Source organism: Nomascus leucogenys, chromosome 16 (genome assembly GCF_006542625.1).
Source record: "Nomascus leucogenys isolate Asia chromosome 16, Asia_NLE_v1, whole genome shotgun sequence".
Taxonomy (NCBI): domain Eukaryota; kingdom Metazoa; phylum Chordata; class Mammalia; order Primates; family Hylobatidae; genus Nomascus; species Nomascus leucogenys.
The window spans coordinates 79,925,760-79,949,211 of NC_044396.1; the positions used below are offsets into that span (position 1 = coordinate 79,925,760).

The following is a 23,452-nucleotide window of genomic DNA, read 5'->3' on the forward strand; positions in this document are numbered from 1 at the left end:
TGCATGCATATCCATGGGTACACAGCCTGTACATATGTGTATGTGTGCTCTTGTGTGCATACCCATGGGTGCACAGCCTGTACCTATGTGTGATCATGCGTGCACATGCATGGGTGCCCAGCCTATACGTATGTGTATGTGTGCTCCTGTGTGCATATGCATGGGTGCACAGCCTGTACATATGTGTATGTGTGCTTCTGTGTGCACATGCATGGGTGCACAGCCTGTACATATGTGTATGTATGCTCCTGCTTGCATATGCATGGGTACACAGCCTGTAACTACATGTGTATGAGCCTGTGGGTATGTGAGGGGAGTGAGGGGCCCTGAGGGACTGGAAACTTCCTAAAAGGCCATTTGAGAGAGTGCTGCTGTCTATACCACCCACCCTAGGGCAGTTAGGCAAAGGTGTGCCTCCCTTTAAGAAGACCTAGCGGTCGGTCTGGTTTACAACATAGGTTATCAGGGAGTACTACTTTGGCCTGGAAAAGGAACCTTTATTTTGGAAAAGATTTGTAATCTCTGCGGCTTATCTGATACACATTGGAAATCTGATTAGAAACTCAGGCCACCAGCATCTGTTGGGGGCCCATGTTTGCACTTTTGGTTATGATGCCACGGCCCTGGTTCAGGTATTCTAAAAAAGATAACTAATGATGAAAATGATTGGTGTAGATTTCATACCACAGAGCACTATGGTTTGTATAGTAAGACACAGTGATGGTGTGGACCCATGCAGAGCCAGTTTTGCAGATGTTAAGAATAGCAACTTTGCCTGACATAATTGGTGTCTGCACATGGGATTAAACAAGTAAGATTGATGTGAATTTTGTTCTTTCATTTTTTATGTAGACGCATTAACTGGGTAACTGTGGAAATAAGTTAAGAACATGTAGTTACGATCAGGAGCGGTGGCTCATGCCTGTAATCCCAGCACCTTGGGAGGCCAAGGCGGGTGGATCACCTGAGGTCAGGAGTTCAAGACCAGCCTGGCCAACATGGCAAAACCCCGCCTCTATTAAAAATACAAAAATTAGGTGGGTGCCTGTAATCCCAGCTACTGGGGAGGCCGAGGCAGGAGAATCACTTGAACCCAGGAGTTGGAGGTTGCAGTGAGCCAAGATCGTGCCATAGCACTCCACTTTGGGTGATAGAGGGAGACTCTGTCTCAAAAAAAAAAAAAAAAAAAAGATAAAATGTAGTTACGAAAAGATTTCTAAGCATTTTTAAGCATTTTATATTAAAACAGGAATTCAGAACAAATCAAAACAAAACAAAAAAACTAGGTATGGAGGAAACTCTATTTTAAATATAAACTTTGGCAGGTGGGTGGTGAACCCAGGTGTTGTGAGGCATTTGCTGGCTTGTTTGTCACATGGCCTGCTCTATAAGTGTCACCCTAATTGATGTATTCGTTTGGGGTGGATGCTCTTCTGAGATTTTTGTTTCCCTCTTTCTTTGGAGTGCACTGTGTGTGCGTGGTAAGAACACAGGCCATGGAATGAGAGAATCTTGAGTTTCTAATGCAAATTCAGTCCCAAGCAGTGTGACCCGGTTGTTTAACTCCTTTGAGCCACCCCCGCCCATGGCCCTCATCTGTACCCTGGGGATAATATAATAGTGTGGGCTTTGCAGGCTTTTGGCGAGCAAGTGAGACGATGTAGCAAAACACCCAGCCCAGAGCCTAGCACCAATTGGCCTGTAATTCATGGTGCATGGACACAGCCATTCTCTGGATGTGGCCTCTTCTGCCTCCACTGTGAGGTCAGAGACTGAATCACTGCAGGAGTAACCTCTCCTTGGCAAGCAGCGGGAGTCATTTCATCCCAGCCTTTCAGGAGGGTGAATCTGCACCTGGGATCCAGAGTCTCAGAGATGAGACGTGAGCCAGGTGCTGATTCATCACGACGCAGGCTGTGGAGGCTCTAGCCATAGTTTCTCCATGCAGGAATGAGGTTGGGACAAGGGGTCTTTCTGGGGGCTCTGTGCTCTGTGGCCCCTGCTGCTCTGGACTGGTTCATTGGAGAAACCTTTCACATTCTCTAGACCCGTTGCCACGCCGTGCTCACAGTCTCTGTTCTTGCCTTCCTAGGCAGGAAGTGAGTGATGACCCTGAAGTGAGGGCATATCTCTAGATCTCCAAGGGCTGCAGCTCAGCCAGCACTTTACAAGGGTGGTCTGGAGCCAAACTGGCCTGTTGGCTGACCATAGGTGACTCTGGGTAGCCTATACCCAGGCTCACGGCAGTTGGGGAGCTGCCTTGATTTCTGGTTACAGAATTCCTGGGACTGAGTCACTGCAGTAATTGCTGTGATGAATTGTGTTTACTTTGTGTGGGATTCCAAACTGTAGCAGCAGTGACTACAGCTGGAAGACAGCATGATCAGCAGCTTCCAAGGCAGAGCCTGGCGTCAGAAAGCTGCATTGCGCTAATGCTGAAGCCTGTGGGAGCCCATTGGAGAGACACTTGGATGTTTAGTGAGCTGGTGACTCTCCTTGTCATGAATAAGCTTAAGACCTTGGGCAAGTCATCCAAACTCCTCTGGGCATCATTCTCCTGCTTGAATGCCTTGAGGCAGAGAGGCAGTGAGGTGAAGTGGTCAGTGCATCGACTCTGCCTCTAGCCTGCTGGGGTTTGAATCCACCTGTGATCTTGTATGATATTGACCTCTCTGGCTCTCAGCTCCCTCTTGTGTGAAATAGGAGAGTTTAACAGTATCTGTTTCGTAGGGTTAGTGTTTGAATGAGTTAACATATGTAAAGTGAATGGTACAGTGCCTGGTGTCCTGGCAAGATTGCTATCAGGATTAAGGCAGGTTAAGCCCCTGGCACGTACTAAGAGCTCAATAAATGTGAGCTGATGTTTTTGGTCCTTTATTACTATTCAAGAAGCCTGCCCAGCTCTTCTCCCTCCCCATGCGCACAGCAGCCTGGTACCTGCTGTTCTCTAGGTTCTGGCCACATGTTATGACGTGTTCTAATGATCTGGTTTAGACAGTGGGGCCCTCGAGGCAGGCCCAGAGGACTTGGTCCTCACTGCCTCTGTGGCGCCTTGCACCAGGTCCAGCTGACTTGGAGAGGGACTCAGGAAACAGTGGCAGAGTGTGACTTTGGCTGGCATAGTGGTTGCTGGGAGAACAGACAAGGTTCTCTCTCACGATATACAGATTTCAGATCAGGGAAAGTCCCGGCTGGCATAAGTTTATGGAGCATCTCCCATGGGCAAGATAGGCTGTGGCCGGAGCCTTGAAGTACACGGTAGAAGGAGAGCGAGTCTTCCCAAGCCAGGGCTTCAAGTGAGAAGACAAGATATAGCCTCCCAGAGAATTCCCATAATGCAGTCGTGAACGAACCATGCCCAGCAGGAGGCAGGGGAAAGTGACTCCTGCAACTCTAGGAAGGCTTCCTGGATGAGGTGGAACATGAGCGGCATAGGGTTTTGAGAGAAGAAATGGAATGGGCTGAGGGAGATTCTGCTGGTGGAGGCTCAGGTTGACCTAAGGGCTGGCAGCAGTGGAGGCCCCCAACGAGTGAGTTTGAGGGGGCTCTTTAGCTCAGTCTAGTTGAGGCAGAGGCTTTCCATAGGGGTGTGGTGTGACCTGAATGTTGGGCATGTGGTCGTAACTGAGCTTTAAAAGTGAATGAGGAGCCGTGCATGATGGCTCAAGCCTGTAATTCCAGCACTTTGGGAGACCAAAGCTGGGGGATCACCTGAGGTCAGGAGTTTGAGACCAACCTGGGCAACATGGTGAAACCCTGTCTGTACTAAAAATACAAAAATCATTTGGGCGTGGTGGTGGGTGCCTGTAATCCCAGCTACTCAGGAGGCCGAGGCAGGAGAATCGCTCCAACCTGGGAGGCAGAGGCTGTAATGAGACAAGATTGTGCTGCTCTACTCTAGCCTGTCTCAAAACAAAAAACAAGAAACAAAAACAAAAACAAAACAAAACAAAAAAACACTCTCTCAAAAAAAAAAAAGTGAATAAAGAGAGAGAGAAGAAAGGCGGGCACGATGCTATTTAAGTCTCTGAGCATCTTATAGCATTGTTTACATCCCAGCTTTTCACTGACCCTTCCTTTATCCCCCCCGCCGCCCCCATCCCGTGGCCCTTGCTCTGTCCTGCCCTTTCTGTACTGCGTTTTCTCTTCCCGGCTCCTCCATCCCCAGCCCCACGTGCCAACTTGTTTCAGCCTGGCAAGGAGGCCTGCTGGTATCCCTGCCATTTCCTGCCCCAAGGCCGCCCACCCTCCTCCGATCTAGCATGGCCTTGCCCTCTGTAGGCATGACCTCACCCCTGCGGCAGCCGGGAAGCAGGGCTCCTGTTTTCTGCCTGTTTACCCTGGCGCAGGGACAGGTAGATCATGTAGCACTGCTGGGATGCCAGCTGCGTGAGTCTCCGACAGTGGGCACAGGTGGAGGGCAGGGGGCATTCCTCTGGGCTGACTTGAGCCCGGCCTGCCTGGCACAAGACCACCTACTCCTGGAGGCAGCTCAGGGGCTTGCTCACAGCTGCCCTGGCTCTGCACTAGGCCGCTGAGTCATCGCTCAGCAGTAAGGCCTCTGAGTCACAGTGCAGCCCTAGACTGGACAGTGAGTGCCTTGTGGGACCCTCTTGGGCTTTCCTGTCCCTCAGAGCATTTAAAGGGGTCCCAAATTGTCATGTGACCCTCTCTGATGCTAGAGAGACACTCTAGGTCTTTCGCGCCCTGGGCATTTTACAGAACTGTGGCTGGATGCCAGGCATTCGGAGATACATTCCTCAATCTTGGTCCGCCTTACAGGATCCAGCATCGAAGAGTTCAATTCAAGTCAGCAGCCGAGTTACAGGAAAGCAGCCAGGGCAATGATTCAGCAAGTCCAGGCAGGAGTGAACCAGGCAAGATTTCGGGAGGAGAGGGCTGGGTCGCGTGTCCTGGCAGGGCCACAGGAAGAGCATACACATCTCCTGTGTCTTGCGTATTTTGTGAGTGTCTTGAAATGACCTTGAGAATCTACCCGATACCATGAAGAAGCAGGGGCAGGAATACCATTTATCCATTGGCACAGGGTAGCATGCTCAGTGTGCACTGAGGTTGTGAATTCTTGTCCTGACCCAAAGATGCTGATGCTGTCCTTATACCCATTTCACGGTTGAAGAAACTGAAGGTGTAGTAGGAGAAGATACTGACTCAGAGGCACAGAGTTAGAAAGCAGCATTTCTGGGATTTGACCCTAGACCTGTGTGACTCAGTTTACTATTTTAAACTACCTGATTCAAGTTAGGTTTCTCTCCTCTCTGTCTCTCTTTCTCCCACGTGGCTGCTGGAATCTTCCCTAAGGACCATAGCTGTCTGCAGTGCAGGAAGCCAACTATTAAGGGGAAACAAAAGTGTTCTTAGGAGTCCTGCTGTCATTGTGGATTGAGCTGGTGAAGCCCTGAGGGATTTCATCGCAGAGGTGGATGGAGAAGCAGCTGGGGGCCTTGGCTGTAAGGACCCCTAAGGGTTAGTGTCTGGAGCTTGGGGGATGGAAATGGGTCCTGGTGTGTGGAAATTGGATGGCTCGCTGACCCCAAGGGGAAACCCTCGTTGAGGCTGTAAGGTGCCTCTGGCCTTAGAGAAACCCTCTTAGGGTTCAGCTTCCAGCTTCACGCTCCTTTAGTCAGGTGGCTTTGGGGGGGTCATTTCTGCTGGCCCTGGCAGACACTGGACTAGAGCAGTGTTTCTAAAGTGTAGCCCCTTCTCTCTCCCGGGAAGGGGACAAATGGGTGAGGGGATTGGAATCTGCATTCGTAACACCCTCCCCAGGAGAGACGGGAGAGCACCTTTCCCGGTGAACTCCCGTCATCTCAGGCCTCAGAGGACTGAGCGGGAACCCCCACCAGCGAGGTTGCTCAGGACAGCGTTTTTCTTGGGCCTGTGTTTGAAACAATTGTCCTTTGAACTAATCACTAACCTGTAAAAATGGATAGACCTCGTGTGAAAACGAAAATTTCGGGCTTCCCTTGTGGGGAGCGGAAGCATGAAAGGTATGGCCGGTAGGGGTGGGGGCCCCACACCTGTGCAGCCACCCTGGCCGGAGCCCACAAGCAGCGTCCCCTGGTCATGCCCCACTCCCTTCTCCATAATCTCGCCCCTCCCTGACCAGGCCACCTGACGTTGCTATTTATATTCAAGTTCATTCCGTTTTTATTCTTTTAGAAAAGAGAGATGAGAAATATTTCTTGTGCCTACATCTTTATCAAAAGTAGAGCAAGAAACTTGAGGACTCTATGTTTCTAGAAAAATGAGAGTGGGCACCCCTCTTCCCTGAAAGGACGAATTTCCACACCTGCCCTCCACCCAATGTGTGGACAAAAGGATGAGTGTCCTTTTGGTGTGTGGAGAGCTTTGATGGGGCATGTGATGTGTAGGGCTTAGGGGGTATGCTGGGGTGGCTGGGAAAGGTGGCTGGGTGTCCTGGGAAGGCTTTTATAGACACTATGTGGCAGGCCTAAGACTCTAAGTGCTTCCAGCCAGCTGTACATACATATATATATATATTTTTTTTCTTTTATTTTTGAGACAGAGTCTCGCTCTGGATTGCAATGGCATGAACTTGGCTCACTGCAACCTCTGCCTCCCAGGTTCAAGCGATTCTCCTGCCTCAGCCTCCCAAGTAGCTGGGATTACAGGCGCCTGCCACCACGCCCAGGTAATTTTGTATTTTTGATAGAGACGGGGTTTCTCCATGTTGGTCAGGCTGGTCTCGAACTCCCAACCTCAGGTGATCCTCCTGCCTTGGCCTTCCAAAGTGCTGGGATTACAGGCATGAGCTACTGCGCCCGGCCCCAGCCAGCTATATTAACTCAATGGAGTTTTTGTTGAGGACTAAAATGGAGTTTTTCTTGAAGACTAAGTAAGTAAATGACAGTGGAGTATTGTCATTATCCCCATTCAATAGATAAGGATATTAAGGTTTAGAGAGTCACAGGAACTGGTCCTGGCTACACAACCAGTCAGGAGCAAGGCTAACATTTAGGCCTAGAGTGCTTTCCTAACTGCTGTGCCTGGGGTGAGGAGGGAAACCTTCCATCCTTGTGTCATCCCATTTGATAGATTAGTTACTGAAGCTGAGGCTAAAATGATCTGAGGGCTGAGCGTGGTGGCTCATGCCTGTAATTCCAGCACTTTGGGAGGCCGAGGCAGGTGGATTGCTTGAGGTCAGAAGTTCGAGACCAGCCTGGCCAACATGGCGAAATCCTGTCTCTGCTAAAAATACAGAAATTAGCTGAGCCTGGTGGCAGGCACCTGTAATCCCAGCTACTCGACAGGCTGAGGCAGGAGAATTGCTTGAACATGGGAGGAAGAAGTTGCAGTGAGCCAACATTTTGCCACTGCACTCCACCCTGGAGATGGAGTAGGACCCTGCCTAAAAAATAATAATAATAGTAATATAATAATTGAGAGTGCTTACCATGTGCCTACATTGTACTGGGATACTGAGATGAATAAGACCTCTTTTGGGCTCTTGATGACATTGGTTATAAGAAGAGGCAGCTCGGTTCCCCCAGGGACTCTCAACAGTTAGGGACAGGCTGGGGCATGGTGGCTCCTGCCTGTAATCCCAGCAATTTTAGAGGCTGAGGCAGGAGGATGGAGTATGTCTAGGAGTTTGAGACCAGCCTGGACAACATAGTGAGGCCCCATCTCTACAAAAAATAAAAAATTAGCTGGGCATGGTGGTGTGTGCCTATAGTCCCAGCTACTCAGTAGGTGAAAGAGAAGGAGATGGGAGAATTGGTTGAGCTCTGAAGTTGGAAGCTGCAGTGTGCAGTGATCACACCACTGCACTCAGTCTAGGTGACAGAGTGAGACTGCCTCAAAAAACAAAACAAAACAAAACAAAACAAAAACAATTAGGGACAGATAGGGAGGAGCATCCACCTTTTCTGACATTGTTTATTGCTTTTTTATCCTCATGTTCTCCCCTCTCCTGGCATTGCCTGACACATGGGAGAAGTTTCATAAATATTGGTCAAATGAATGAATGGATATTAAATCATTTGTGTTTTCTTTTGTGAGTTGAAACCATCTTCAAATGAATCTTCAAAGTGCTCTGATTCGTATGGTGGACCGTGATGAAGTTAAACTCTGGGTTGAGAAGAGAGGAAATGAGAGTTAAAGAAGTAAAAAGAATGGAGTTGAATGTTCAGAATCTTTGGAGTGCTGTCAGGGATCCATGATTCTTCAGTTATCATCTTTGGTGTGAGAAATCCCCAAAGATTCAAACTTGTCACCAGAAAGGTGGTCTTAGGCTGGATGTGGTGGCTCACGCCTATAATCACAGCACTTTGGGAGGCCAAGGCGGCTGGATCATTTGAGGTCTGGAGTTTAAGACCAGCCGGTCCAACATGGTGAACTACAACTTGGTGTATTTCATGTCTCTACTGAAAATACAAAAATTAGCCGGGCATGGTGGCAGGCGCCTATAATCTCAGCTACTAGGGAGGCTGAGGCAGGAGAATCACTTGAACTTGGGAGGCGGAGGTTGCAGTGAGTGGATATTGTGCCATTGCACTCCAGCCTGGGTGACAGAGTGAGACTGTCTCAAAAAATAAATAAATAATTAAATAAATAAAAATAAAAGATGGTCTTGAGGTTTCGGTTTGGGCATAGGTTACCTTCTGCAGAATGCTTGTGAGTGATATGGAGACAAGTTTTAACGTGGGCACTTTTTGAAAACAGGCATCTTAAATATTGGCCAAAAGGCCAGATATCAAAGTGGACTTTCTATTTTTGATGGAAAATTTCAAGCCTGTCTTCTGTAAAGGAATGATTATTGTACAAGGATTTCTGGAACTGCAACTGGCCCATAGATGGTGGCCATTATAGTAGCTTTCTATGAAATCTACTAATGTACAGCAAGCAGTTCTGTGACTTTGAGTCACCACTTGGTTTCTCTTTTTTTCTTTTTCTCTTGTGACTACACTTCATGATTCTTTTTTTTTTTTGAGACAGGGTCTTGCTTAGGTTGGAGAGCAGTGGTGCTATCATAGCTTACTGTAACCTTGAGCTACCGGGCTCAAATGATTCTCGTGCTTCAGCCTCCTGAATAGCTGGGACTTTGGGTGTGTGCCACCACAGTTGACTAATTTTTTCACTTTTTGTAGAGACAGGGTCTTGCTATGTTGCCCAGGCTGGTCTTCAACTCCAGAGCTCAAGTGATTCTCCCGCCTTAGCTTCCCAAAGTGCTGGAGTTACCAGCATAAGCCACCACACCTGGCCTGAAGGCTCGTTTGTAATGGCACTCTTAAGTGAGGTAAATTGAGTATTTTCTTCCTCACAACCATCTTATGCTTGTCTGTAGTTGGCTGTCTCATTTTGGACAATTTTGATTGTAGGCTTGGCTCTTCAACTGCCTGTGTTCTTGTATTCTTAGAACATACAGAACAACCAGGTCTGGGCTTCTTATCTTGTGAGGCAGATGAAGAAAGACTAGGAACAATGTATTTGGGTGCCCACCTCATGCCGGGCATGACCTTTTATTGAGGAACAACAGGTAGATGAAGCAGCTTGCTCATATCACGCCATGGCAGACTCCAAACTTGAACTCTGGTCTCTGTTTTTGGAGCTTGCTTCCTTCCTATGACCCTAGACTGCTCCTCCTAAATAATTAAGTAGCAAACATGGCACAGACAGTAACCTCACATAAGAAGCTATGAAGTAGGGACAGAAATATCCACTGCTGGCCTGCGAACTATTCACACAGGTCTGACTCCCTGCCAGGGTCCTGACTGCCCTGGTCCTGTGGAATCCCGTCATGGCTTCTGTCTAAACGGAGCAGGCTCGGGGCCATGCTGACCTTGGAGAAATCTGTGCAGGAGTCAGATTTGGGCTTTATAGTCACCTGGGGTTGAATCTCGGTACTGCTATTCATTGAACGTGTCCTGGCCTCAATCGCCTTGTCTGTAAAATGGGGATGATACCATCTAGGTCAAAAGTAGTTGCACGAGATTCTCATGCACAGAGGCCCTTGGCTGTCATTTGTTTCTTTGTCTCTACAAGCAGAGGCTGAGTCACACAGATCCTGAGGGGAGATTACTTTCTCTTCCCTCCTTTCGTGTGTCATCTCCACCTGGGTGTGGTGAGCCCCAGGAATAATGCTGTGACATCAAGCCCCGTGAACACCTCCTTTCACACGGACCCCGTGACTGGCTGCGGCTGCCAGCAGTGACGAGAACTGATGACGCTCCAGGGCTACCAGGAACGGCATGTGTGCTTCTGGGCAGGGCCACTTCCTAGAACCACCAGGCTGCTCTGTGAAGACAACCGGCTCCCAGTGAGCTCCAGAAGGCGAGGAGCAGGTCCTGGCGGCGGAGGTGCTGGCGCAGGAGGCCAGCTCCCGGCAGACTCGGCTTCCAGCTCTGGGCGCTGGGGTGCGGTGTGGGACCAGCAACAGGCTGCTCCTCTGCCAGGAACCACCGGAACCAAAGTCTTCTCGAAGGCGTCTTCAGAAGGCATGAACTTGGGATGCCACTGCGGGCGTGTCCCCAGCCTCCCTCCTCCTTGGTGTACTGATATCGTGTTGCCTGGGACGCTATTACCTCACCTCTTCCTGATGATTTCACCTCAATATCCCCTTTCTCCTATGCTTCTGTTTTTCCTTCTACCCTTCCATGTTTTTTTCTCCCAACCATTCTTCTATATTTTATTCCACCCAGCCACTCTTTCATCTAACCAGCCTTCCACCTAGCCAGGCTTCCAACTAACTATCCTTTTTTATTGAGACGGAGTTTCAAGTGGCACAGTTGGGCCACTTGTTTCTGATGGGAGCCACTTCTCAAACCGGTCAATGACTAGGACTTTGGACAAAAGCATGGGTGCAGGCTGGGCGCCGTGGCTCACACCTGTAATCCCAGCACTTTGGGAGGCCAAGGCAGGTGGATCACCCGAGGTCAGGAGTTTGAGACCAGCCTGGCCAACATGGCAAAACCCTGCCTCTGCTAAAAATTGATCAAATATAGATCACTCGTAATTATCACCCATCATTCTGACACTTAGCAATAGTCACCCTTAACATCTTGTTGTCGGCCGGGCGCGGTGGCTCACGCTTGTAATCCCAGCACTTTGGGAGGCCGAGGCGGGTGGATCACAAGGTCAGGAGATCGAGACCACGGTGAAACCCCGTCTCTACTAAAAATACAAAAAATTAGCCGGGCGTGGTGGCGGGCGCCTGTAGTCCCAGCTACTCGGAGAGGCTGAGGCAGGAGAATGGCGTGAACCCAGGAGGCGGAGCTTGCAGTGAGCCGAGATCGCGCCACTGCACTCCAGCCTGGGTGAGAGAGCGAGACTCCATCTCAAAAAAAAAAAAAAAAAAAAAAAAAAATCTTGTTGTCTTGCTTCCAGGTGGTTTTGTTCTTGACTTTTTTTTTTTTTTTTACTTAATATTATATTATGACCATCTCCCCTATGTCTTTTAAAGTTTTAAAAACTTATTTTGAGTATCTTTTCCATATTTCATTATGCACCTGTACAGGAAAGGTACTCCATAAGTAGGTTTTTCTTCTCTGTAAAATGGGGAAAATAAGAACCCCTTCTACATGGGGTTGTTGTGAGGATGAGTTGAAGAAAGTTGTCAAAGTCCCTCACTAGTACCAGGCACAGAGCAGGAACTGGGCGCATGCTGCCTGCTACTGGTATTATTGTCATTGTCATTGCTAATCATCAGCCAAGTCGGTCCTTCGGAGCTTTCAGATTTCCTCTGCTTTTACCTGTTGCAAGGTATAAACCTTTTCATGTGTCTCTGATTGTTTTCTTGGCAGAGCCACCCACACCCGAGGAATTTAATAGGGTCCTGATGCATTCCCAGCTTGCTGTTGAGGAATCTTTAACCAGTCACCACTCCACAGACAATGTTAGGGGTTGCTGAGGCAGCCTCCAATAGTGTGAGCATTCTAATTACTGCAGCAAACTCTTTTTAAAAATTTTTAACTTTTCTGGCTGGGCGCGGTGGCTCATTCCTGTAATCCCAGCACTTTGGGAGGTCAAGGTGGGTGGATCACTTGAGGTCAGGAGTTTGAGACCAGCCTGGCCAACATGATGAAACCCCATCTTTATTAAATATACAAAGATTAGCCAGGCATGGTGGCAGGTGCCTATAATCCCAACTACTCAGGGGGCTGAGGCAGGAGAATTGCTTGAACCCAGGAGGCAGAGGTTGCGGTAAGCTGAGATCATACCACTGCACTCCAGCCTGAAAGACAGGTGAGACTCCATCTCAAAAAAAAAAAAAAAATTAACTTTTAATTTTTATTTTTTAGAGACAGGGTCTCGCTTTTTCACCCAGGCTGGATTGCAATGATACGTTCATAGCTCAGTTCATAGTTCATAGCTTAGACCTCCTGGGCTCAAGAGATTCTCCCAACTCAGCCTGCCACAGGTGCACACCACTATGCCCAGCTAATTTTAAAATATTTTTTGTACACACGAGGTCTCACTATGTTACCAGGCTGGTCTCAAACTCCTGGCCTTGGGCAATCCTGGACTCCCCAAATGCTGGAATTATGGGTTGAGCCATTGTGCCCGGCCTGCAGCAAACTCTTAAAACATGAGGGGAACTATCTTGTTATAAAGTTGCTTTTCTTTGACTACTGGTGTGGTTGGCCAGCTTTTCATGTTTATGGCTTATTTGTGTTTGTTAACTGGTCATTTCCTTTGGGGTGTTAGCAATTTTTTTCTCATTGATTTGTAAGATCTGTCTTGATTAACTTGTGAATTTTGCAGATGGTGGAACCGGGGTGCTCCACAGTAAGTCCCCTTTGTTAGGCATCCTGTCTCTGGAATCGACGCCTCCATTTCTATGGGGGACGTTTCTTTACAAATCTGCATCTGATTGTGATACCAAACCATGCTTTGCAAGTGAATACAAGGATTTGCCCCATTGATCTGGGCAGTTGCCAGTTTTATTTATTTATTTATTTATTTTTTGAGACCCTGTCTTGCTCTGTCACCCAGGCTGGAGTGCAGTGGCATGATCTCGGCTCTCTGTAACCTTCGCCTCTTGGGTTCAAGCAATTATCCTGCTTCAGCCTCCCGAGTTGCTGGGATTATAGGTGTCTGCCACTGCGCCAGCTAATTTTTTGCATTTTTAGTAGAGATGGGGTTTCACTGTGTTGGCCAGGCTGGTCTTGAACTCCTGACCTCATGATCTTTCCACCTCAGCCTCCCAAAGTGTTGGGATTACAGGCATGAGCCACCGTGTCTGGCCAGTTGCCACTTTTAAATGTTCTCAAGTGAGTGGCATTTGCCAAGGAACTTCTCTCTTCCCTTCCGTCTTCATAAACAAAAAATCCTACTAACTTCAGGTGTCAGTTTAAAAGTCATCTCTTCTGGGAGCCCCACCTTAAACCCCTAAATTAGCTGTTGGGGTTAGGGGTGGACTTCTCCTTTGTCGCACCAATTGCAATTTCTTACTTAGGTGTGTGCTTGTGTGAACAGTTGTGTAATGTCAGCTTCTCTGCTAAGGACATCGATCATGTCTCTTTTATCACTTGGTAAGTGTTGCCGCAGCCCTTAGCACAGTGCTGGCTTGGAAGTCAAAGCCCAGAGGGGTAGAATGATTTGCCTGAGGCCCCCCAGCTTGGACCTGGCAGATCTGGGACCCGGTGTCTGGGCCCACCTTCAAGCTGGATCCCCCAGGACCCTGTGTACCTGTGGCCAGGGCTTTGCTTTTGTGCCTGGATGAGAGCGGTAAGAGTTGCTGAGGTGCCAGGCCTTTGCCCCTGTGCCCGCTGGCATCACTGATTCCAGGTTATTTTGGCTCAGCGCGGATGGAGCGAGATGTAGGGGAAAGGTTGGGACTGGCTTCCAGGTGATTGGCACATCCCTGCCCTAAACCCTGTATGGCTTTCCTGGGCCTGCCATCCAAGGGGAAAAAAGCCTCTTTCCTCACAAACTGAAGCTTGAAACCAATCAAGCTCCAGGCCAGAGAAGCTGCAGGTGGGATGTGGTTTGCAGTGGAGGTGGGGCAGGAAAGAAAGGTTACGTGGGGTGAAGGGGTCAGGTCAGTTCCGTGTGGGTTGGAATGCTGGGTTCCTGGGTGGGCAGGGATGAAGGAGACCTGGGGAGGGGGGAGAGACACTGCCAGCTGGAACTGGGGCCCTGCCAGTCCCCCACTGCATGAGTTTAGGCATGCTTCCAATCTCTGGGAGCCTCAGCCTCCTGTCTGTAAAATGGAGCTAAGGAGGCCTGCTGTCAGGGTTTGTGGGCAAGATTCAGTAACTGGATGCCTGCTCCTGGCCCTTGGCAAGCATTCAATAAATTTTGATTTCTCTCCCACCCCTTGCTTCTTTTATTCTTTACCTGTTGCTTTTCACACAGACATGTGTTGAATGTGGCAGGATATTTCTTTCTTTCTTTCTTTCTTTTTTTTTTGAGACAGAGTCTCGCTCTGTCACACAGGCTGGAGTGCAGTGGCGCGATCTTGGCTCACTGCAAGCTCCGCCTTCTGGGTTCACGCCATTCTCCTGCCTCAGCCTCCCAAGTAGCTGGGACTACAGGTGCCCACCACCACACCTGGCTAATTTTTTTGTATTTTTAGTAGAGATGGGGTTTCACCGTGTTAGCCAGGATGGTCTCGATCTCCTGACCTCGTGATCCACCCGCCTCAGCCTCCCAAAGTGCTGGGATTCCAGGTATGAGTCACCGCGCCCAGCCAGGATATTTCTAACACAGAGAAATTCTCAGTGGAGGCAGCGGGAACTAGAGATAGAGGTCCTCTTGTCTACCAAAGCACCAGATGGAGGTGACAGAGGCCATCTTGTCCTAGAGGGACCTGGCTAAGAGGATCTAAGACCAGAACTAGTCTGAGTTCTTGAGATTCATATGGGGCTGTAGACAGCAGGCCTGCTTGAACACCAGTGTTCCAATCCCACATCTCATTCTTAGAGCTGTGTGGCCCTGGGTGAGTCTCTTGCCACTATTTCTTCATCCTGAAGTGAGCACCACATTACTGCACCTCAATTTGGATGAGGATTCTCAGGATGGGGAGGTGGTTGAAATCATCCAGGGGTCACTGGAATCAGGATGGTCCTGGCTTTTTCAGAAGGACAACGTGGTAGGTGCCAATCTGGGGGCTTTGCAGATATTGAACAGTAGCCTGAGGATGGGGATAAACCTGGGTGTGGCAGGCAGAATTATGCTTCCCCCAAAGAGGTTCACATCCTGATCTCTGGAACATGAGGATGTCATATGCCATACAGAGAAGGGAAATTAAAGTCACAGGTGGAATTAAAGCTGACCTTAAAAGAGGGAGATTCTTTTAGATTATCCAGAGGGCCCAGTCTCATCACAGAGTCCTTACAAGTGGGCGAGAGAGGCAGAAGACAGGTTCAGAAACATGTGAGGTGACAAGTAACATTGCTGGCTTTGAGGACGGAGGAAGGAGCCATGAGACAAGGAATAACAGTCCCTAGAAGTTGGAAAAGGCAAGGAAATAGGAACTCCCCCAGAACCTTCAGGAAGGAACACAGTCCTGCTAACACTTGGTGAGACCCACTTTGAACTTTGTATGTTCAGAACTGTATCATAATAAATGTGGGTGGATTTAAGCCGCTGAGTTTGTACTAGTTTGTTCCAGCAGCCCTAGGAAGTGAATGCGATGGACGCAGCATTTGATGGCCAGCCTGGTGTCCAGCCTGTGGGGAGTGGGAGCTGAGGGCAGTCCAAGGGAAATGTCCTTTGAGTGTGGCACTGGCAGGCAAACCCTTGTTTGGGTGTGATCATCAGTGAGTTGGGCCTCTGAAGCTGCCTGGTGACCTGGCAGGGATGGCTTACGTAGGCAGGGTTTGCAGATCAGCGAGATAAAGGGACTTGCATAAATATCACACGCCCAGGGCTTCTCCCTCTGACAGTCCAGCTCTGCCTCTGGCTGCCTGAACAGGATGGCGTGATGGTGCGTCAGGGACCCCTTCCCCTCCTGCCCTGCTGTTTGAATTGTTGGTGTATTGGCATTCTCAGGAGCCCTTTACAAGTACCCTTAGGCCCCAGACGACCTACTCCTCCAGCTCATCATATCTGCTGGCTGTGCCCCTGCTCTGGGCCCAGCACCTTCGTGGTTTTCCATGACATGTATCCCAACTCCTGCTGATGGGACCTCGTGAGCTATCTGGGTAGGGAGCATAGCTGCCCCTGGGTCTTCTTTCTTGCCCCTGACCCACAGGAATAGGATGTGGCAGGGTAGGGGCCAGATGACAGAGATGCTGGTGCTCTCTGAGCTGAGGCCCACTGCTGACCTGCTGGCGGATTGTCCTGCTCTTGGATCATAGGCACTGGGACATCCTGCCTTCCCTCAGTGTCCCCTCCCACTCCCTCTCCTTCAGCATCAGAGGAATGAAGGAGGCCTGGAGGAGTAGCCCTATCTAATAGAGACAGGGGTGGGCTGGGTGAGCATGGGGCGGTCACAGGAGGAAGGGGATAGGGGATGGAGAGAGGAACTTGCTATCTGATGGGTTCCAGGATGGTGACAGAGCAGTGGCAGAAGCAGTGCAGAGACCTTAGTTTGTGTTGAAGGCTCAGTTAATCACTGGTGAAGGCAGGCATCACTGCAGGAGACCAGACTGTTATGTATTGTCTGTGCATTCATATTAGTACACAGGGAAGATCTTGGGTTCCGAGACCTAGGCAGACCTTGCCTCCCGTCTGCCGACCCTCCGCAGATGATACACATTATGCTAGGTAAGCACACCATCAGCGAGCCTTGGGCCGTGTTAGAGGAAGGCTCCTTGCACCTGTGAGGAGTTTGCACTAATGCTATATGTGTTTGTGTGTAAGGCTTACATTCACTGATTCACTGTAGAGCATGGCTTGAAACCCAAGTCATCAGCTGGGCAGTGCATGGGCTGCTTGCCTGAATGGTGAAGCTCTACCAAGTGGTTTCCACCTAGGGCCTGGCTTAGCTGGCCTCAGATGCCCGTCTCAGTTCTGCTCAAGACCTGCCTGCGGCCTTCCTCAGGCTTGCTTGCCCAGAATGCTAGGAATGGCCGGGGATGCTGCCCGGGCATGTGTTTGGCCTCAGCCAAGGTCAGGCTGTCAGGAAGGAAGAAGGGGGAGGGGCACACTTGCCTGGGAGGGTGGAGGAGGAGGGGTCCAAGCCACCACAGCCTGGCAGTCCTTTTTTGTGCAAAGGAGACCCATCAGCTCCTCTGCCTGGAACACCCCCATTTACTCCTCCGCAGTTAGAGGGTGGGAGGTGAGGAATTTTGTGGGGGGAATTATCTCTGATCTTGATGTGCACATTCCTCGGCAGTATCCCGGGCTTGGCCAGCTTGCTGACACCTGGCTGGAATAACAATGAGCGATGCTTCTGGAAGATGCTCCGCTGGGGAGGGCTCTGCTGAACCAGCACTTACTCCCTGCTTTTCCGTCCTCACTCTGCCTTCCTCTCTGACAAAGGCTGGGCTATTGGGATGGTAATGCCCTCTGGGCTGGCCTTGATTGAAGGTGAAAAATGAACTTCGAGGACAGCCCCTGTGGCTGTGCAGTCTCATTTTTTATGCAGTTATGTTGGGGGATGCAGATGCATGGTGGCCAGTGGGGTGGGGAGAAGGGGACTGGGAAATCTGAGACCTGAAGCTGAGATCTGAGATGTCATCCTTTATGGAGCATCTCCGGATGAAAATGTCCCAGAGGCCCTAGGTCACTCGCCCTCTGCCCCCTAATAAAATCACTGTTGCTGCCTCCTGCTGAATCTGAAGTATGCCTTCACTGAGGGCAGGACGTCCATCTCAACTATTATCAAAGGAAAACATAACAAGAGGCAACAGCACAGCCCCCGGGGCTTGAGGCTCCTTCTTCTGTGATCCCTCTGTCCTTGTCTGACAGTGTTTTTTTCCTTGACTTTAAAAATAATCTTTTCTTATTATGAAATAGATATTTATTTTGCTTAACAAAGAATTCTATAGTCCTTCTAGAAGCTAGGTAACTCTTCTAAGTCCTTTGCAAATATTAACTCATTTAATTTAATCCTAGAGCAGTTCTGCGAGGTGGTGGGAAGACAGAGAGGTTAGGGTCCACCTTAGTGCCAGCTCTCTGAGCTATAAGGCCTCAGGGTCTATGGCATTCCCTACTCCCTGAAAAGAAGGGAATTTAAAACACGAGTTCCACCACCCAGAAATGCAATAGTGCTCATTTCCAGAATCCAGGCATATAGTTGATTTTACCAATTTCCTATCACTTGAATCACAGTTTTTTTTTTGTTTTTGTTTTTGCTTTTTTGTTTTTTTTTTGAGACAGAGTCTCACTCTATTGCCCAGGTTGGAGTACAATGGCATGATCTTGGCTCACTACAACCCCGACCTCCTGGGTTCAAACAATTTTCGTGCCTCAGCTTCCAGAGTAGCTGGGGTTACAGGTGCATGCCACCACACCCAGCTAATTTTTTTGGTATTTTTAGTAGAGATGGGTTTTCGCCATGTTGGCCAGGCTGGTCTCCAACTCCTGACCTCAGGTTATCCACCCTCAGGTTATCCACCCTCCTAGGCCTCCCACAGTGCTGGGATTACAGGTGTGAGTCACCGCATCTGGCCCACAGGTTTTTTTTTTAATGGTCCTGTGTGTAAAATGTTGCATCCTATTATTTCTCCTTCCTTTTAACGTATATATATATATATATATATATATATATATATATGTATTATCTGTTTACTTTTTAAAAGTTTCTCAGACTTTAAGAATTACTTAAAATTTCCCAAAAACAAAACCACAGGCACTACTGTGATCTTCAGGCACACTTTGGTATTCAGGAGTTGCTTCTGCTGGACCAAAGTCAATAACAAGCAGCTTAGGAAGCTGTAGATGGCAGAGATGATATTGACTGGAGGCTTAGGGGTCTGCTTCAGGGTGGACTCAACGATTTTGCAAGTTCCATATTGTTACAATTACAATGAATTATTTAAGCAGCTGTTAGTAAATCATGAAGTTGGCATTATTATTCTTTCTTTATTTATTTATTTATTTTGAGATGGAGTCTCTCTCTGTTGCCCAGGCTGGAGTGCAATGGTGCGATTTCGGCTCACTGCAACCTCCACCTCCCAGGTTCCAGCGATTCTCCTGCCTCAGCCTCCTGAGTAGCTCGGATTACAGGCATGCGCCACCACAGCCAGCTAATTTTTGTATTTTTAGTAGAGAGGGAGTTTCATCATGTTGCCCAGGCTGGTCTTGAACTCCTGACCTCAGGTGATCCACCCACCTCCTCCTCCCAAAATGCTGGGATTATAGGTGTGAGCCACCACGCTCGGCCTATTCTTTATTATTAAAAAACAAAATGATGCTAATGCTTTCAAAGATGTATTGCAGTCTTATTACTTAGTATTGAGCTTTGCAGTGTTGGACTAATACCACGAGTCGAAGGGACAAAGAAGATGGTAGACAATACCAACTGTTTCCCATTAGGCTCTTTCCCGCCTCTTGTTTTTCTGAGACCTTAAGGGCCTGGTTGTTTCTACTGTTCCCTGCTACTTCATAACCTGCAAGCTTGAGAATGTTTGTCATTTACAAATTTTACCTTATAGTAGAAGAACACAGTAAACAATTGTACTGGATTGAGTAGTGTCCCCCCAAAATTCATGCCCGTATGAACTTCAGAACATGGCATTATTTGGACGTAGGGTTTTTGTTTTTGTTTTGACATGGAGTCTCGCCCTGTCATTCAGGAAGGAGTGCAGTGGCATGATCTCGGCTCACTGCAACCTCTGCCTCCTGGGTTCAAGCTATTCTCCTGCCTCAGCCATCCGAGTAGCTGAGATTACAGGCACCCACCACCACGCTTGGCTAATTTTTGTACTTTTACTAGAGACAGGGTTTCACCACGTTGGCGAGGCTGGTCTCGAACTCCTGACCTTCAGTGATCCTCCTGTCTTGGCCTCCCAAAATGTTGGGGTTACAGGCACGAGCCACCATGCCTGGCCAACATAGGGTCTTTTTAGATGTCATTACTTAAGATGATATCATATTGCATTAGGGTGGGGGCTAAAGCCAATGACCTGTGTCCTTAGAGGAGAAGAGAGGGACATAGGAAAGAAGGATTTGTGGAGATACAGGGAAAAGGCCATGTGATCACAGAGGCAGAGATTAGAGTGATGCAGCTACAAGCCAAGGAGCTCCAAGGATTGCAGGAAGCCACCAGATGCCAGAAAGAGGCAAGGAAGGATCTTTCATGGAGCCTTCAGAGGGAGCACAGTCCTGCTGACACCTTGATCTTGGAAATCTAGTCCCCAGAACTGTGAGAGAATGCATTTCTGCTGATGTAAGCCACCCAGTTTGTAGCAATTTGTTATGGCTGCCCTCAGAAAAGTAAGACAGTAGCCAATACAGAACCAAATACCCTTTGGGGGTTGAGGGAAGTGGAGCGGGAGAATGAGCAGCACTCCCTCCCTTTACATAGGACTACTTGGTAAATATTTACTGAATGAAGGAAAGATGAAGTATCTGTAGAACTGGCCATTTCATTCTGCATTCAGAGCTCTGGGAGCTCTTGAAATGTCTAGACAAACATCCTCTTCAGCTAGAGGAAGCACCTTCTCCCACTTACTAGCTATGAGATCTTGGGCAGATGGCTTAACATTTCTGGGCCTCAGTGACCTTACTTGCAAAGTTGTCTGGGTCAAGGCAATGATTAAATGCGATGATGCATGTAAAGCCCCAGCATGCAGCCTGAAAATGTGAGCCCTTATTATTTATACTGTTTGCCAAAGTGATGAGTAGTGTTGCTGAATATGCCGTGTGTCCTATTAACTCTGTGACGGCCACAGTCAGGTCTCCTTTCTGCCTCCTCCTTCTCCTCTCTGTCCAGTGACTAGGGAGGGCAGGAAGTTCAGAGGCTGAAATGCTGAATTAATTCCTGTCCTCCTGGACTATATTCCAGATCACCTTGTGAGTGGGTTGAAAACCATGCCCTGTCTACCTCCTCTGCAAGAAAAAAATAAAGACAGTGAGCAAATCTAAAACACGCAATGCAGAGGAATGGTTACTGCCGGCTGTGTGCCTCTCCAGGGAGAGCACCAGGAGGGGTTGCGTGGGACAGGGACACTGCGTATAAGTGACACTCCTCCACATTTTGGCCTGGAGTTAGCACATACAACTACCTTTTTGCTGACGCGATGCCCAGGAGCCCTCTCAGGGGATGGCAAATCTCAGAATAAATGTGTTTTTTACTCATGGGAATGTAGGGGAGTGGTTATGAAAACTTTTGTATCAAATAGACATTAGCGAGGAGAGGGATGCTTCACATCCTAGGTTTGTGTGATGTTGGCACAGCTGATGGAGTCTTTGCAAATTTTGCTGCTGAGGAAGGGATGCGCTGGACTCCCGGTGTCCAGGGGCCCTCTGCTTGTCTGTCCTTAGGCAGAGTCCACCAGAATCTGGTAAAGTATGTGACTGCCTCTCAGTGTAGGGCATGACATCAACTGTGAGGAGAAGATCAAGATACAGCTCTTTGGTGGTGTTTTTTGACCCATATCCAGGAACTGTTCCCACACCCAGAGAGGAATATCTGCAAGTTCTGGTGCCAGATGCTGATTCAAAAAGAAAACCCAGTGAAGCATCTGTACTTTCTTTTCTGATTGTATTAGAAGTACAGTCAACAATAATATATTGTACGTTTAAAAATAACTGGCTGAGCGCAGTGGCTCACTGTAATCCCAGCACTTTGGGAGGCCGAGGCGGGCGGATCACCTGAGGTCAGGAGTTGAAGGCCAACCTGGCCAACATGGCGAAACCCCGTCTCTACTAAAAATGCAAAAAAAATTAGCCAGGTGTGGTGGTGGGCGCCTGTAATCTTATTCTGGAGGCTGAGGCAGGAGAATCACTTGAAGCCGGGAGGTGGAGGTTTCGGTAAGCTGAGATCGTGCCATTGCACTCCAGCCTGGGCGACAAGAGTGAGACTCCGTCTCAAAAAAACAAAAACAAAAGAACCCTCAAAAAACTAAAAGATGCCGGGTGCGGTGGCTCATGCCTGTAATCCCAGCACTTTGAGAGACCAAGGTAGGCAGATCACTGAGGTCAGGAGTTCGAGACCAGCTTGGCTAACATGGTGAAACCTTATCTCTACTAAAAATACAAAAATAGCCAGGCTTGGTGGTGGGTGCCTGTGACCCAAGCTACTTGGGAGGCTTAGGCGGGAGAATCGCTTGAACACAGGAGGTGGAGGTTGCAGTGAGCCAAGATTGCGCCACTGCACTCCAGCCTGGGTGACAGAGAGAGTATCCGTCTCAAATAAATAAATAAGTAAATAAGAGTTTAATTGGATTGTTCCTAACACAAAGGAAGGGTAAATGTTTGAGGTAACGGATGCCCTATTTACCCTGAAGGGATTATTATGCTTTGTGTGAGTGTATCAAAATATCTCACGTATCCTGTAAATATATATGCCTGTGTACCCACAAAAATTAAAAATTAAATAAAAAGTTCATTAAAAATAACTTCAAACACTACAGAAATATTAAAAGTAGAAGTGACCTTTCTGTAGAATGTCATGCCTGAACTTTGGCAGAGAATTTCAATGGAAGCAGCCAGAAAACCCTGGCTTGGAATCTGAGCTTGATTATTTCAGTGTTTCAGGTCTCACATAGGGGATAGTCTTGCCACTGTCAAAGGCCATCATGAGAGTTACAGCAGACTTTTGATGAAATTATGTCCACAGTGGTCCCTGGTCCTTTGTGGGTTTGAGATATATCCTTTGTCCCCACGCCTGCCCCTTGCTTCAGATCTTCTAGGAATCCAGACACATTAAAGCAAAGTGACGGGACGGCCCTGTGAATTTCCTCCTCTCTTGCTGACTGCACCACTGAGCTGCTCTCTCTTCCCCAGCCCCGCACGGTTCCTCCTGTTTTCCTGCCCTCTCACTTGCTGGTGTTGGCCTGCTCTGGCTGTTCTGCTTGGGGTTAGGTGAGGACATGGGGAAGAAGGCTTCCAGCCTGGAGCGCCTATGGTGTCCCAAGACAAGGGCCTGCCTCTGGCCTCTGGGTGTGTCCTCCTGAGGGTTTTACAGAAATCCGGGCAGGCTCAGACTGAATGCCTGCTTCTCCTTGCAGCCTTCTGAAGATTCCCATAACACACACCTGATTTACCTTCAGCTCTTTTACCTGCTGGGTAAGCACAGCCCTAGATTACTTGGCATCTGGAATTAACTGAAGGGTAACACTTTCTTAACCTTATTTGGAAAATGAATAGGAAGGAGACCCCTTCTAACTTCTGGAAGCACAAAAGTATGTTTATCCTTCAAGGGCATTCTTGGCTGCTGAAAAATCATCGTGGCTAGCTTTCACGTTCATGTATTGAGCTACTAGGTGGTAGCAATAGTAGCTAATATCTATTGCATGTTTTTTTTGTGTAGGAGGGACCCGGCGTGCAATTTGCATGGATTGTCTCATTTTATCCTCCCAGCAGCCCTATGAAGTAAAGGGTGTCGTTAATTTCTGAGGAGGAAGGTGAAACT

At 48.5% G+C, this 23,452-nt stretch overlaps 1 long non-coding RNA gene across 2 annotated transcripts in view; it reads left to right on the forward strand.

Moving 5' to 3' along the window:
- The window catches only part of LOC100579768, a 309,638-nt gene that overhangs the window by 57,046 nt on the left and 229,140 nt on the right, over positions 1 to 23,452 (forward strand). The window contains exon 2 of one of the 2 annotated variants that reach the window (XR_004026204.1): positions 5,320 to 5,485. The exons of the other annotated variant lie outside the window; for it this stretch is intronic. This is a non-coding gene — a long non-coding RNA (uncharacterized LOC100579768). Of the gene's footprint in view, positions 1 to 5,319; positions 5,486 to 23,452 lie in introns of those variants that run through there. 2 annotated transcript variants of the gene reach the window in all.